Source organism: Orycteropus afer, unplaced genomic scaffold (genome assembly GCF_000298275.1).
Source record: "Orycteropus afer afer isolate SDZICR_OR568_19922 unplaced genomic scaffold, OryAfe1.0 scaffold00188, whole genome shotgun sequence".
Classification (NCBI taxonomy): Eukaryota; Metazoa; Chordata; class Mammalia; order Tubulidentata; family Orycteropodidae; genus Orycteropus; species Orycteropus afer.
In genome coordinates, this window is record NW_006921775.1 from 1,407,124 (window position 1) to 1,423,243 (window position 16,120).

Consider the following 16,120-nt stretch of genomic DNA (forward strand, 5'->3'; position numbering starts at 1 on the left):
AACAACAACAACAACACTTCAACATAAAATCAAAACCAAATTCACTGCTGTAGAGTTGGATCTGACTCATAGCGACTCCTCCTTGGGTTTCCAAGGCAGTATCACTGTGGAAGTCGATTCCCCAACCTTCTTTCCAAGGAGTGGCTGGTTGGTTTGAACTGCCAGCCCTCTGGTTAGCAGTCAAATGCTTCAGGCACTACACCACACTAACTGATGAAGTTCAAAGATGATTGCCTTTAGTATGGACTTCACTTCAATATAAGGGGAACAAAAACCTCACAACTGGATTAATAAGTAACATCATGATAAATGGAGAAAAGATTGAAGTTGTCAATTTTCTTTTACTTGGATCCACAATCAATGCCCATGGAAGCTGAGAAATCAAAGTTTGCATTGAGCAACTCTGCTGCAAAAGACCTGTTTAAAGTGATTTTAAAAAAAAAAAACAAAACAAAACAAAGATATCACTTTGAAGACTAAGGTGCACCTGACCACAATATTTTCAATTGCTTCATATGCATTCAAAAGCAGGACAATGAATAAAGAAGACTGCAGAAGAATTGATGCCTCTGAATTATGGTGTTGGCAAGGAATATTGAACATACTATGGACTTCCAGAAGAATGAACAAATCTGTCTTGGAAGAAGTACAACCAGAATGTTCCTTAGGATGAGGATGATGAGACATTGTCTCATGTATTTTGGACATGTTATCAGAAGGGACCATTCCTGGAGAAGGACATCATTCTTGGCAAAGTAGGGGGTCAGTGAAAAAGAGGAAGACCCTCAGTGACATGGACTGACACAGTGGCTGCAACAATGGACTCAAACAGCAACAGTTGTGAGTGTGGCTCTGGACTGGTCAGTGTTTTGTTCTGTTGTACTGAGTCAGAACCAACTTGATGGCACAAAACAACAACATTTGTCTACTCCTGCAACAATACCATATTGTTTCAGTTACCATTGCCTTATGATATGATATGCTGCCCAATAAGTCAATTTCCTTCTTTACTGATCACATTTCAAAATGCTTCTTGCTGTGCTTGTGTATTTTCAATCAGATAATCTTGAGAATCAGATAAGCTTGAGGATGACAATATGATTATTCCAACAGATGTCAAGAAAAAAAAAGGATTTGATAAAATTTAACATCTATAATATGCCATATTATGCAATTGTTTAAGAAAACTATTGTACTTGAGTGGAAAAATCTCCAATACAAGTGAATAAAGCAACTGACAATGCATTCTCATTAAGTTTATAATGTATGATTCTATTTAAGTTTTTTTTTGTTATATATTCCTGTGTATAAAAGTAAATATGCATATGAATTCAAAGACAGATTTGGAGGGATACACCTCAAACTGACTTGGTTTTTGTTCTAGAGAGGAAATAGAAGTGCTGTGGTATAGTGGATGTTGTGGTGTGTTATGCAGATGCCCCTCTTTAGGGCCAAGGCACTTTTCCCATGTTATAGATTGAATTTTGTCCCCCTCCCCTCAAAGATAACTTGATGTCCTAACCACTGTATCTGTTTATGTGACCCTGTTTGGGAATAGGTTTTTATTTTGTTATGTTAATGGGGTCATTTTATACTTGGGTGGATCCTAAACTTAATCCCTTCTGAGTGGTGTCTTATAAAAAGGGAAAAAAAAAGCAGACATAGAGAGTCAGACACACTGGGGAAAATGCCATATGAGGAGCCAATGAGTACCAAGAAATGCTCTGGGCTGCCAGAAGTTGAAAGAGACAAGGAATGATTTCCTAGAAAAGAGAAGCATAGCTGGCTGCTGCCTTGAATTTGGATTCCTAGTTTCAAAAGATATGAGAAATATGAAAAATAAACTAATTCTCTAAAGCCACCCACTGGGATTTTCTTTTTCTTTTTCTTTTTCTTTTTCACAGTAGCACCAGCAAACTAAGACTGTCACCTCTACCCCCAAGTTTCCAGGAACATTGACTCGATGGCACATAACAACAACAACAGCTTAATGCAGGAGCACTGGTGGTATAGTGGTTAAGTCATTTGGTTATTCACCAAAAGGTTGGTGTTTTAAACCCACCAGCCACTCCACAGAAGAAAGATGAGGCAGTCTGCATCTGTAAATATGTACAGCCTTGGAAACCCAACGGGGTTTGCTATGAGTCAGATTCGACTCGATGGCAGTGAGTTTGATTTTGTTTTTGACAGCTTAGTGCAGATTGCATCCCCAGACATTATCCTCAGCTGAAAGTAGCTGTTTTGTCAAGGTTATGCCTCTCTGTGGGAAAATCTGCATCTGTTGACTAGTCATTATGGGCTACAAAGGCACATCCCCTTTACCTCAGTTTGGGTCAGTTCTAAAGGGTCATCCTAGCCTCAGAACTCCCTGAGGGATCGCTGAGGCCTTTGTTGCAACTGCACCACAGCCTAACATCTCCCTCTGCTTAATGCTATTTCTCTCACTCCTTTATGGAGCTTGTTTTTGAAAGCACTTTCCAATAAACAACCTCTAAGAAAATGTGTCTATTTCCTGGTGAATATGAGCTATAACAACAGGCAATAAATTTTTGGATGGTAGAGAAGAGACAGTTGGTGTCTTTCATGTTTTGCTATCTCATGTAAATAGGAATAATTTATAAGACTGTTTTTATAGAAGATTGAAATAATATACAGAGTCACTGTATCAAAAAGAATTGGTTGACATTTAACCATTTCAGGAGGTAGCATATGATCAAGAACTGATGACACTGAAGGAAAGTTCAAGACATGCTGAAGGCTTTAGTGAAAAACAAGGCTCCAGAAACTGACAGAATACCCACTGAGCTGTTTCAACAAATGGATGCAATGCTGGAGGTGCTTACTCATCTATGTCAAGAAATTTGGAAGACAGCTACCTGCCCAACTGACAGGAAGAGATCCATATCTATGCCTATTCCAAAGAAAAATGATACAACACAATGCAGAAATTATCAAACAATATCATTAATATCACATGCCAGCAAAAATTTTGCTGAAGATAACTCAAAAAAAAAAAAAAAAAAAAAAAAAAAAAAACAGTTACAGCAGTATATTGACAGAGAACTTCCAGAAATTGAAGGTGGATTCAGAAGAGGACAACTCAATTCCCTCCCTGCACAGGATGCACCCCCAAAGCACAGAAGCAAACTACTCTCTTCAGCTGGTCCTCAGCAAGAATCATTCACCTATCCTGAGCATCTTGGAGATCAGTTCACAGAGCCTGGATTGGGCTGGTCAGCAGAGGGAAACAGCGTATCCAGCCAGGCTCTCCAGAGGCAAAAGAAGGACAAGCACAGAGAAAGGGACACTCAGGGTGTTGTACCTTTGTTGATGCCCATTAACAGTCACAATTCCACTGACTCTTCCCTCCTGTGTTTTTCATATTTGCTTTAACTCTCTAGCCTATTGCTTCCTCCATGGGCCTATGAGGATAATGTTGTTAGGTGCTGTGAAGTTGTTTCCAATTCATAGCGACCCCATGCACAGCAGAACGAAACACTGCCCGATTCCACGCCAGCTCCACAATCCCTGCTATACTTGAGCCCATCATCGCAGCCACTGTGTCAATCCATCTCGTTGAAGGCCTCCCCTTCTTTCGTCGACCCTCAACCCTATCAAGCATGACATCCTTTTCCAGGGAATGGTCCCTTCTGACAACATGACCAAAATAGGTGAGACAAAGTCTGGCCATTCTCGCTTCTAAGGAGCATTTCGGGTACACTTCCTCCAGGACAGATCTGTTAGTTCTTTTAGCAGTCCTTGGTGCTTTCAGCATTCTTTGCCAGCACCACAACTCAAAAGCATCAACTCTTCTTCGGTCTTCCTTATTCATTGTCCAGCTCTCACATGCATACGAGGTGATTGGAAATACGAGGATAATAGAATAAATCAAATCCACCCTTTTTCACTTCTCTGACACCAGCTGCAACATGCAGCACTTCTGACTCCCTGACCCTAAGCTGGAGTTAGGTCAGATCTCATAAATTAAAAGGATATCATACTTCAGCACAAAACTTCAGATCTCAGCTTCCTGTGCAGCTCATCTCTCTCTAACCCTAGCCACACGAACCTAGGTCAGATCTTCTGGCTGGCTGCCAAATGGTAGACACAAGCCACAAGTTTGGGGGGCCCCAGGAGCTCCCATCTCTTCTGGCCCACTGGCCACAGATTCAGGGGTTTCCCTTCACCCCTTCAGGACGCCAGCCACAAGCTCAGGGGTCCCTTACTATTGACTCACAACTTTCTCTGGGTTAGACAATTTGCTGGAACAACAAATTCATAGATCTCACAGAAACTAAAGAAAGTGCTATACTGATGATTACAATTTTATTATAAAGGATACCAAGCAGGATCAGCATAAAGAAGAGATGTATAGGTGAGGTCCAGGAGGGTTTTCAATGCAGACCTTTCAAGTCCCAAAAGGCCACATCACTCTCCTGAGAGCAGATGTTTTTGCCAGTAGAAAATTCACGGAACTTCCGTGTCCAGAGCTTTTATTGGCAGTGTCATTACGTAATGCAAATTCCAGGCTTTCTCCCTTGGGGTCAGTAGATATCAAGCAGTGGGACTCTCTGGCCTGGCCACCATGAGATAATCACCAGGAGGTAGCTCCCTTGGGCCTGACTAGTCCCCACCTGAGCTGCCTTTCCAGTATAACCTGTAGATCTGCAATCCCTATCAAAATTCCAAGGTTTCAAGGGTTATTTGTCAGGAACCAAAGACAAAGGCCAAATTATTCTAGGTAAAGATAAATCTTTATCATATATGGTCCATAGTACTTCTTGCCCAATACTATGTCTTTCCACTCTCTCCCCTAAAATATAAGCAGTCTCAAGTTTAACCAAGAGGCACCAAAGAATCAATGATAATTCATAACTGGGCAGTTCTTCCTTCTTTCTTTCATTCAATAATTATGTGTTGAGCTCCTAACATATGTAGTTATTTATTACATATAATTATTACTTTTTAATAATAATAAATTTCTTATTATTAATTTAATAATAAATTTCTCCCAGTGATAAATGATGGGGACTAAGACCAGGGTGATAACAGTGGAGGTGGTAAAAAGTGGTTATATTCTGTACATATTTTGAATGGTAGAGTAAATAGGATTCCCAGATGGATTGTACATGAACTTGGAGAGAATAAAAGAAGACAAAAATGTTTCCAGGGTTTTGATTTGAGCATCTGGATGGATTATATGGCCATTTTCCGAGATAGGAAAGACTGCAAGGCAAGTAAGTGGAAAAAACTAAATCAAGAGCTAAGTTTTGGCCGTTTTAGGTGTGAGATGCTTATTTAGATACTCAAGTGGAAGTGTTAATAGTTTGGAGTTCAGGAGAAAGGTCCAGGCTGGAGATAAAAATTTTCAAAACTTTAGCTGACTTTTCTCTGCTCATTGCCAAAAGAAGTGTTGGAATCAGAGGGAGATTGCAGAAGTCCAGCAACAAATATCATAAGACTGACAAAGATATCTAGAAATGTTCTTGACATTCCTTGACAGAGTAGGAGATTGACTCTCTCATGGATTAAATGAGATTATATATCTAAGTATAAGGAGCTCTGGTGATATAGTGGGTAAGTTTTTGGCTGCTAAAAACTGCTGTTCAAACCACCAAGTGCTCTTTGGGAGGAAGATGAGGCAATCTACTTCCATAAAGATTTATAGCCTTGGAAACCCAATGAGGGTCATTATGAGTCAGAATTGACACTATGGCAATCAGGTTTTTTATTGGTTAATCTTAAGTATACTTTAGAGCTTTTAAGCTTCTATGCAAGGGAGCCCTGGTAATGCAGTGGTTAAAGCACTGGGCTGCTTACAGGAAGGTCTGCTGTTTGAACCCAAGAGCCGCTAATTGAAGGAAAGACCAGACTGTCTGCTTCCATAACATTATATAGCCTTGGAAGCCCCATGGGGCAGTTGTAATCTGTGCTATGCAGTCACTGTGAGTCAGAATTGACTCAACAGCTGTGGGTTTTGGTTTTCTGGAAGCTTCTATACAGATAAGCATCATCATTGAAAGGATCTGCAATGATCCCTTGCCTCATGGAGATTGATGTGGGGATAATCTTGCAGGAAACAATGGAAATGGACCAATAATCTTTCTAGATCTCTTTTCTCCCCAGGCCAGTATCCCTATTAAAAACCAAACATCTTTTCCTCTTTCAACATGCTTCTTTCTCCTCTGTTCCCTCCCCTCTGCCTTTCCCTTCCAGTTAAAAAATAAAAGCTACTATTCATATGAATGAAGACAAGGAAATAGAAGGTAGTGGGGAGGGTATGGGGAATTGAGTACACCATATTAGCATGGATTGAGGCAAGCTTAAAGGGCGGATGGCCTGGAAGGTGGGCCCTGAATGGTTCGAGGTAGTTTAAGGGAGGCTAGTGAGCAGACAGTTAGGAACAGCTAAAGGAGATGCACTTGTCTGTCAGTTTGTCATCCTATGGTGCTTGTATGTTGCTATGAGGCTGGAGGCTATGCCACGGGTGTTGCAAATGTCAGCAGGGTCACCATGGTGGACAGGTTTCAGTGGAGCTTCCAGACTAAGACAGACTAGGAAGAAGGAAGGAGCCGTACACTTCTCAAAGAAATAACCAGTGAAAACCTTATGAATAGCAATGAAATGCTGTCTGACATATTATTGGAAAGATGTATGAATAGTTCTGAAACATTGTTCAATATAGTGCCAGAAGATGAGCCGCTCAGGTGGGAAGACACTCAAAATAGGACTGGGGAAGAGCTGACTCCTCAGAGTAGAGCCAACCTTAAAGATATGGATGGAGTAAAGCTTTTGGGACCTCCATTTGCTGATGTGGCATGACTCAAAATGAAAAGAAACAGCTGCAAACATCCATTAATAATCGGAACAGGGAATGAACAAAGCATGAATCTAGGAAAATTGGAAGTTGTCAAAAATGAAGTGGAATGCACAAAGATTGATATCCTAGGCATTAGTGAGCTGAAATGGACCATTTTGGGCCATTTTGAATCAGACAACCATATGATCTACTATGCCGGGAATGACAAATTGAAGAGGAATGGTGTGGCATTAATCATCACAAAGACTGTTTCAAGATCTATCCTGAAGTACAATGATGTCAGTAATAGGATAATATCCATACGCCTATAAGGAAGACCAGCTAATATGACTGTTATTCAAGTTTATGCACCAACCACCAAAGCCAAAGATGAGGAAATTGAAGATTTCTACCAACTTGTGCAGTCTGAAATTGACTGAACATGCAACCAAAATGTGTTGATTATCACTGGTGACTGGAATGCAAAAGTTGGAAACAAACAAGAGTCACCAGTAGTTGGAAAATATGGCCTTGGTGATAGAAATAACGCTGGAGATCACGTGATAGAATTTTACGAGACCAATGACTTATTCATTGCAAATACCTTTTTTCAACAACACAAACACATGGACTTCACCAGATGTAATACACAGGAATCAGATTAACTACATCTTTGGCAAGAGGTGGTGGAGAAACTCAATATCTTCAGCCAAAATAAGGCCAGGAGCTGATTGTGGAACAGACCACAACTACTTATATGCAAATTCAAGTTGAAGTTGAAGACAATTAAAACAAGTCCACAAGAGCCAAAATATGACCTTGATAATATCCTTCCTGAATTTAGAGACCATCTAAAGAATAAAGTTGATGCATTGAACACCAATGACCAAAGACCTGAGGAACTGTGGGATGATACCAAGAACAGCATCCATGAAGAAAGCAAAAGGTCATTAAAAAAAAACAGGAAAGGAGGAAAAAACCAAAATGGATGTCAGAAGAGACTCTGAAACTTGACCTTGAATGGAGAGTAGCTAAAACAAATGGAAGAAATGACAAGATAAAAGAGCTGAACAGAAGAGTTCAAAGACCAGCTTGAGAAGACAAAGCCATCTATTATAATGAAATACATAAAGACCTGGAGTTAGAAAACCAAAGAGAAGAACACACTCAGCATTTCTCCAGCTGAAAGAACTGAAGAAAAAATTCAAGCCTCGAGTTGCAATATTGAAAGATTCTATGGGCAATATATTGAATGATGCAGGAAATGTCAAAAGAAGATGGAAGGATACACAGAATCACTGTACCAAAAAGAACTGTTTGATGTTCATCCATTTCAGGAGGTGGCATATGATCAAGAACCAATAGTTGAGGCTGCACTGAAGGAACTGGCAGAGAACAAGGCTCCAGGAATTGACAGAATACCCATTGAGATGTTTCAACAAACAGATGCCCTGCTGGAGGCACTCACTCAGCTATGGCAAGAGATGTGGAAGACAGCTACCTGGCCAACAGACTGGAAAAGATCCATACTTATACCCATTCCAAAAAAAAGGTGATCCCAGAGAATGTGGATATTATCGAACAATATCATTAATATCACATACAAGTAAAATCTTACTGAAGATAATTCAAAACGATTACAGCAATATATTGACAGAGAACTTCCAGAAATGCAAGCTGGATTCAGAAGAGGGTGTGGAATGAGGGATATCATTGCTGATGTCAGATGGATCTTGGCCAAAGGAAAGAACACCAGAAAGATGTTTACTTGTGTTTTTTTGACTATGCCAAGGTATTCAATTGTGTGGATCATAATAAATTATGGATAACATTGAGAATGGGAATTCCAGAACACTTCATTGTACTCATGAGGAAACTGTACATAGATCAGGAGGATGTTGTTCAAACAGATCAAGGAGATACTGCATGGTTTAAAATCAAGAAGAGAGTGCCTCAGGGTTGTATCCTTTCACCATACTTAACTCAATTTGTATGCTGAGCAAATGATCCAAGAAGCTGGATTATATGAGGAAGAATGTGGCATCAGGATTGGAGGAAGACTCATTAACAACCTGCGATATGCAGATAACACAACTTGGCTTGCTGAAAGTGAGGATGACTTGAAGCACTTACTGATGAGGATTGAAGACTACAGTGTGCAGTGCGGATTACACTTCAATATAAAGAAAACAAAAATCCTCACAACTGGACCAATAAGCAGCATCACAACAAATGGAGAAAAGATTGAAGTTGTCAAGGGCTTCATATTACTTCATATTCTACAATCAACACCAATGGAAGCAGTAGTCAAGACATCAGACAGCGTATTGCATTGGGCAAATCTGCTGCAAAAGACCTGTTTCCAGTGCTGAAGAGCAAAAATGTCTCCTTGAAGACTAAGATGCACCTAACCCAAGCCATAGTATTTTCAATAACCTCCTACGCATGTGAAAGCTGGACAATGAATAAAGAAGACCAAAGAAGAGTCTATGCTTTTGAGTTGTGGTGTTGGGGAAGAATACTGAGAGTACCACAAACAAAAAAAAAAAAACAAACTCACTGCCATTGAGTCGATTTTGACTCATAGCGATCCCTCCTTGGGTTTCTGAGGTGGTATCACTGCAGAAGTAGATTGCCCAACCTTCCTTCTGAGGAATGGCTGGTGGGTTTGAATCTCCAGTCTTCTAGTTAGCAGTCAAAATGCCTTAGGCACTATGCCACCAGAGCTCCCACTGAGAGTACCAAGGACTGCTAAGAGAACTAACAAATCTATCCTGGAAGAAGTGCAGCCAGAATGCTCCTTGGAAGTGAGAATGACCAGACTTCGTCTCACCTACTTTGGTCATGTTATCAGAAGGAACCATTTACTGGAGAAGGATATTATGGTTGGTGAAGTGGAGGAGGGTCAACGAAAAAGGGGAAGGGCCTCAACAAGATGGATGGATACAGTAGTTGCAATGATGGGCTCAGGTATAGCAAGGATCGTGAGGGTGGCACAGGACTGGGCAGTGTTTTGTTCTGTTGTGCATAAGGTCACTACAAGTTGGAGACAACTCCATGGCACCTAACAACAACAACATACTACAATGAACCAAAAAACAAAGCAAAACTATTATAAATGAGTATATTCTTACACATAGCAACACTATAGGACAGAGTAGAATTACCCATAGGGTTTTTGGACTGTAATCTTTATGGAAGAAAATTGCCTCATATTTCTCCTGCAGAGCTGGTAGTGGGTTCAAACTGTTTACCTTTAAGTTAGCAAGCTAAGTGTTTAACTACTGTATCACTAGGGCTCTATACTAACAATAAACCAAACCAAACTCACTGCTGTCGAGTTGGATCGGACTCCTAGGACCCTGCCTTGGGTTACCCAGATGGTATCATTACTTAAGTAGATTGCCCAATCTTCCTTCCATGGAGTGACTGGTGGATTTGAACCAACAGCCTTCTGGTTATCAGTCAAATGCTTCAGGCACTATGCCACTAGAACCAGCCTAAAATTCCTTATTATGTGTTTTTTTTGTTTGTTTGTTTGTTTTTTTTAACTTTTAATGAAAAACTTTTTTGTGTGTGTTTGTGTTAATTAAGACATTTTCTGTCAGGGTAATTGTTATTCTTTTCTCTGTTATTCTCTTTTTTCTTTCTGGATGCTTTCAAAATCTCTGATATGCAGTTTCTCTATGAAGAGCTTAGATTTTGATTTATTTTTATTTTTCTTTCTTGAAATTCATGATTTCTCAATCTGAAAATTCATATTTTTCATCAATTCTGGAAAATTTACTCAGGCATTTTATCTTTGGATAATATCTTTCTCCCATTTTCTCCATGGTTTTCCTCTGTAACTCCAATCAGTCATACGTTAGACCTTCTCATTCCATTATCTATGTTTCTCATCATCTCTTTATTTTTCTCTTTTGCATTTGAATAATTTCTGTAGCTCTAGCTACAGTTTATTAATTTATTCTTCCATTGTAATTAGTGCCTGGGTAGCAGAAAATATTAAGCACTTGACTACTGACTGAAAGTGTGGCTGTTTGAACACACCCATTAGTGCCTCAGAAGAAAGGCCTGGTGATCTGCTTCCAAAAGTTCACAACCTTGAAAACCATATGGAGTGTAGTTCTATTCTGTACATGTGCAGTTGTCATGAGTCAAAACTGAGTCACTATCAATGGACTTTTTTTCCCTCCCCTTTCAAATATGCCTTACTGTTGCTATTAGGTGTCGTTGAGTTGGTGCCTACTCACAGCAACCTTATATACAACAAAATGAAACACTACCCAGTCCTACACCATCTTCACAATGGGCTATGCTTCAACCCATTGTTGCAGCCACCGTGTCAGCCCATCTCACTGAGGTCTTCCTCTTTTTTGCTGACTTTCTCACTTACCAAGCATGATATCCTTCTCCAGGGACTGGTCCCTCCTGACAACCTGACCAATGTTGGAGAGGTGAAGTCTTGCCATTCTCATTTCTAAGTAGCTTTCCAGCTGTACTTTATCCAAGACAGATTTGTTTTTTCTTTTACCAATCTGTGGTATATACAATATTCGTTGCCAACACTGTAATGCAAATGCATCAAATCTTCTGCAGTCTTCCTTATTTTTTGTTCTGCTTTCACATGTATACGAGGCGATCGAAAGTACCATGGCTTGGGTTAGATCCACATTAGTCCTCAAAGTGACATCTTTGCTTTTCAACACTGTATTTATTTATTTTCATTTTTATTGTGATTTGGGTGAAAGTTTACAGACCAAATTTATTTTCCATACAACAACAATTCATACACATGACTTTGACTGCAATTCCCTACAATGTAACAGCTCTCTTCCTACTTCTTCCCTGTAGTTACCTCTTCCTTGTGTCCTTCCCTCCCATGCACTCTGCCACCCCTCAGCTATCTCCCTGTGCAAACACTGCCCTTCTATTCTTCCATGATTGATCACCCCAAGGAGTATATCTACCTGATGTAAATGTTCACCCCATATACTTGTCTATTGTTTGCCTGGAAGCCACAGAGTGAGTTCAGTTCCAGACCTGAAAGGGTAACTAGGGGTCATAGTCTTAGGGATCTCAGCAGGCTCTATCAGACCAGCAAACCTGGTCTTTTTTATGATTTTGAATTTTGTTCCACATTGTTCTCCTACTCTATCCAGGATCTCCTGCACCGATTCCCCTCTGAGTGGTTGACAATGGTAGCCAGGAACCGTCTAGTTCTTCTGGTCCCATGGTCACATAGGCTGAGGATCACATGGTTTACTAGTCCCTTGGACTAATTATTTCCATGCATCTTTGGTTTTGGTTTTCTTCATTTTCCTTTGCTCCAGATGCAGAGAGATCCATCGTTGCATCTAGATGGCCACTTGTAAGCTTTTATGACCCCAGTCACTACTCACCAAAGTAGGATGTAGAACAATGTTTTTGTGTAGTATGTTATGCCAATTGAGCTTAATGTCCCCTGTGACGACAGTTCTGAGTCCACAGGTCCAACTGCTTACTCCCTCAGGGTAGCTGGCTGTGGCCGAGAAGCCACCACAACATTGTCCCTTGTCAGCTCTACTATACACCCAGACATTCTTACAGCACATACAAATACTCTTATGGAAACATTGTCTGCCAACCATATGCATGCTTTTTAACGCTTTGAAAGAGCTCTTTTGCAGCAGATTTGCTTGATACAATCCATTATTTGTTTTCTTGACTGCTGCTTTCATGGATGTTGATTGTGGATCCAAGTAAAATGAAATCCTTGACTTCAATCTTTTCTCCATTTATCATGATATTGCTTCTTGGTCCAGTTGTGAAGATTTTTGTTTTCTTTGTGTTGAGATGTAATCCATACTGAAGGCTTTGATCTTCATCAGTAAGTGCTTCAAGTCCTGCATATTGCAGGTGGTTAATGAGTCTTCCTTTAATCCTAATGCCACATTCTTCATGTAATCCACTTTCTTGGATTATTTGCTTAGAATACAGATTGAATGAGCATGGTGAAAGGATACATCCTTGATGCACATCTTTCCTGATTGTAAGCCATGCAATATCTATTCCCTTGTTCTATTCAAACTTGGGCTCTGTACAGGTTCCTTGTGAGTACAATTAAGTATTCTGAGATTCCTGTTTTTCACAATGTTATCCATAATTTGTTATCATATATATAGTTGAATGCCTTTGTATAGTCAATACAAGACAGGTAAACATCTTTTTGGTATTCTCTACTTGCAGCCCAGATCCATCTGACATCAGGCAATGATATCCTTCATTCCACATCCTCTTGTGAGTCCAGCTGGAATTTCTGACAATTCCTTATCAATATACTGCTGCAACTACTTTTGAATTCAGCAAAATTTTACTTGTGTGTCAAGTTAATGATATTGTTTGATAATGTCTGAATTCTGTTGGATCATCTTTCTTTGGAATGGGCACAAATATGGATCTCTTCCAGTTGGTTGGCTAGATAGTTGTCTTCTGAATTTCTTGGCATAGATGTGTGAGTGCTTCCAACTTTGTACATGTTTGTTGAACCATCTCAATTGGTGCCTAGTATTTTAAGATTTTTTCTCACCTTCTTTTTAAATTCTCATTCATTTCTTTAATCTTTTTAAACAGAGTTAAATGGTCAGGGCTTGATTACACTTTCTCAGAAAAGGTTTTTTCTTCGTTCTTTTTTTACTTAGATGCAGGGTGTGGATATGTATTTACACTGTTTCTTAGCCTTGGCTCTTTAGAGGAGTAAAACCAATGGATAGATAGATAGATAGATATTTCAGGGAAATGGCTCATGCATTTGTGGAGTCTGGCAAGGCCCAAATCTGTGGGTCAGGCATCAGACTGGAGGCTGCTCCTGACTTATGTAGTTGTAAGGTGCTGATGAGCCCAAAATTAACAGGTCAGATGGCAAGCTGTTGGCTCACTGGGCTGCAGGATTTGCTGAATCCCAAAATCTGAAATTCAAATGTCAGGCTGTTGGCTCATATCCCAAGAACCAGAGGTCAAAGGGCAATAAGTCAGATGCAGGATCAAGAAAGTGCAAGCTTTGCCAGAATATTCTTATATATTTGATGCAGGTTACAACCCCAAGGAAACACCCCTTTCAACTGACTAGCTGCGTGTCAGATCACAAAATGGAGAATGATTACAAACCAAACCACTGAGAATCATGCCCAGCCACGTGGACATATATCCCTAACCATCACACCCTCTCACTGCCTTCACCCATGGGCAGATCTTTTCTAGTCCATTCATGAACTGAGAGTATAAACCCTGGGTTTATATAGGATCTCAGGTCCAAATCTTCACATACAGGCTTTAAGCCTAATCTCCAGATCCTTAAGTGGTTATTGAACCCAAAGTTCTAGTTTCCTGATATAGGCAGAGGCCCTCAGAACAGCTTGGATTACATAATAGCTCACCCCTCTGGATTTAGGCTTGTATGAGGTTTGTTTGGAGAAGAATAAGGCAAAATTGTCTTTGATCAAAAAAGACTTCTTAATTTTGAAGTTCCTTATTTCTGAGGGTGGGAAGTTTCCAATCACCCCACTAGTGATTAATTTTTTATTGGCCATACTAAGACCCTGATTCTTAAGAGGGGATTTTATGGATGTGAGAGAATACCTAGTTGAACAGAGTTTCCTGCACCTTTGGGAGATATTCCCCAGGGAAAACTGAAAATATAATTCTGTGATCACAGGGCTTTTTCAGGGTAATGAAACAATTCTATATAATGATGTAAATGTAGACACATGAAATTAAGGATTGGTCAAAACCTATAGACCTATATGATACAATGAGTGAACTCTAATGTAACTATGAGCTTTAGTTAATAATAATGTATCAACATTAGTTCATCAATGGCAACAAATGTACTACACAAATGCAAGATGTCAGTAATAGGAGAAGCAGTATTCAAGGGAGAAATGGGGTAGATGGAAAGCTGGTGCTTTTTGATAATTTTCTATAAACTTAAAACTACTCTAAAAATATGTTTTTTAAAATCCAACTTGAAAAAAAAAAAAGAGCTCTGGAGGAAAGTTGTGGGGAAGGACCCCTAAGCAGCTGAGGACAACAGCTACTTCCTCAGGATGACCACAGACTAGGAGGTCCTTAGTGTAGGCTTCCCTATTCCTGCGTCTACAAGGACAAGAATCCTCTGTCTTCCTCGGAGAACAGAGGACTGCAGTGTAGCTGTGCCTGCCTGGAGAAAGATCCTAACCACAGAACTCATTCCACCTGTAGAAAATGGTGGCTTTCTATGGTAGAAAGAGCATTGCACTGACACTCTGAGCCTCAGGTTTCTGCTCTGATGCTTTGGCTAAGAGGTTGTGATAGTAAGCAAATTTCCTGAATTATATTTGCCTCCCTCTCCTCAATAGTCAATGTGTACCTTCCAATGTTATATATTTTTTTAAAAAATAATACTTTCAAAACATGCAAAAAATTTTTGAAAACTGTAAAATGGAAATTATTTATTACCTTTAAAAAAAACTCTAATTAGGCCTCCCCAACCAATCCAAACAAATCATATTCTAATTCATAATGCATCTCAAATTCAAAATTGTCAAGAAGCCAGAGCCTCAACAAGAAGTGCAGACACACACACACCAGTGATTCCTTTTGTGGATCTTTCTCCCTGGCATTTGTACCTGTATTCTGACATCCAGAGTTGTTTTGTTTTTTTTTTTTCCTCCCTCCATCTGTGGCTCCAGACAGGATCCAAAGAGGAGTTTTCTGGTCTCTCCTCTGGGTTTTATAGACACTTACTGTCCCCTTCTGTGTTAGCATCTTCCATCGAGTTGATCTTGCCTCACAGTGACCCCTCCTTGGGTTTCTGAGGCAATATCTCTATGGAAGTAGACTGCCCAATCTTCCTTCCAAGCAGTGGCTGGTGGGTTTGAACTGCCAGCCTTCTGGTTAGCAGTCAAATGCCTTAGGCACTACACCACGAGAGCTTCCTTTAAAGCACTGTTGCACAAGAAAAGGTGTGACTTTCACTCTTTTGAGAGTCCTAATTCCTCTGTGGAAGGAATATGGGGTGATCTACTTCCATTAAGATTTATAGCCTTGGAAAGCCAATGGGAGTCTCTATGAGTTGGAATTAACTCCATGGCAGTGAATTTGAATTCCTTAAGAAACGTCTTTGCACATCCACACAGGTGCTGTAGGGATATTTCCTTGTTCAACTGAACAAATATTTGTTTAATCTGACATTCTCTGAACTCCCTCCAGGAATTTCCTGATTTAGGGAATGCAACTAATTCCGCTTCTCTGGATCGCCGACCGAGTCAACAGCTCTGAGTTCCCAGAATCCTGTTCAGCTAT

The 16,120-nt window shown here is 40.0% G+C and overlaps 1 non-coding gene across 1 annotated transcript; it reads right to left on the reverse strand.

Annotated features, from left to right (window-relative positions):
• Positions 1–15,493: 15,493 nt before the first annotated feature.
• Positions 15,494–15,615, reverse strand: LOC122150627. The gene has a single exon (XR_006163774.1). It is a non-coding gene; the product is annotated as a small nucleolar RNA SNORA26 (small nucleolar RNA).
• Positions 15,616–16,120: the final 505 nt, after the last annotated feature.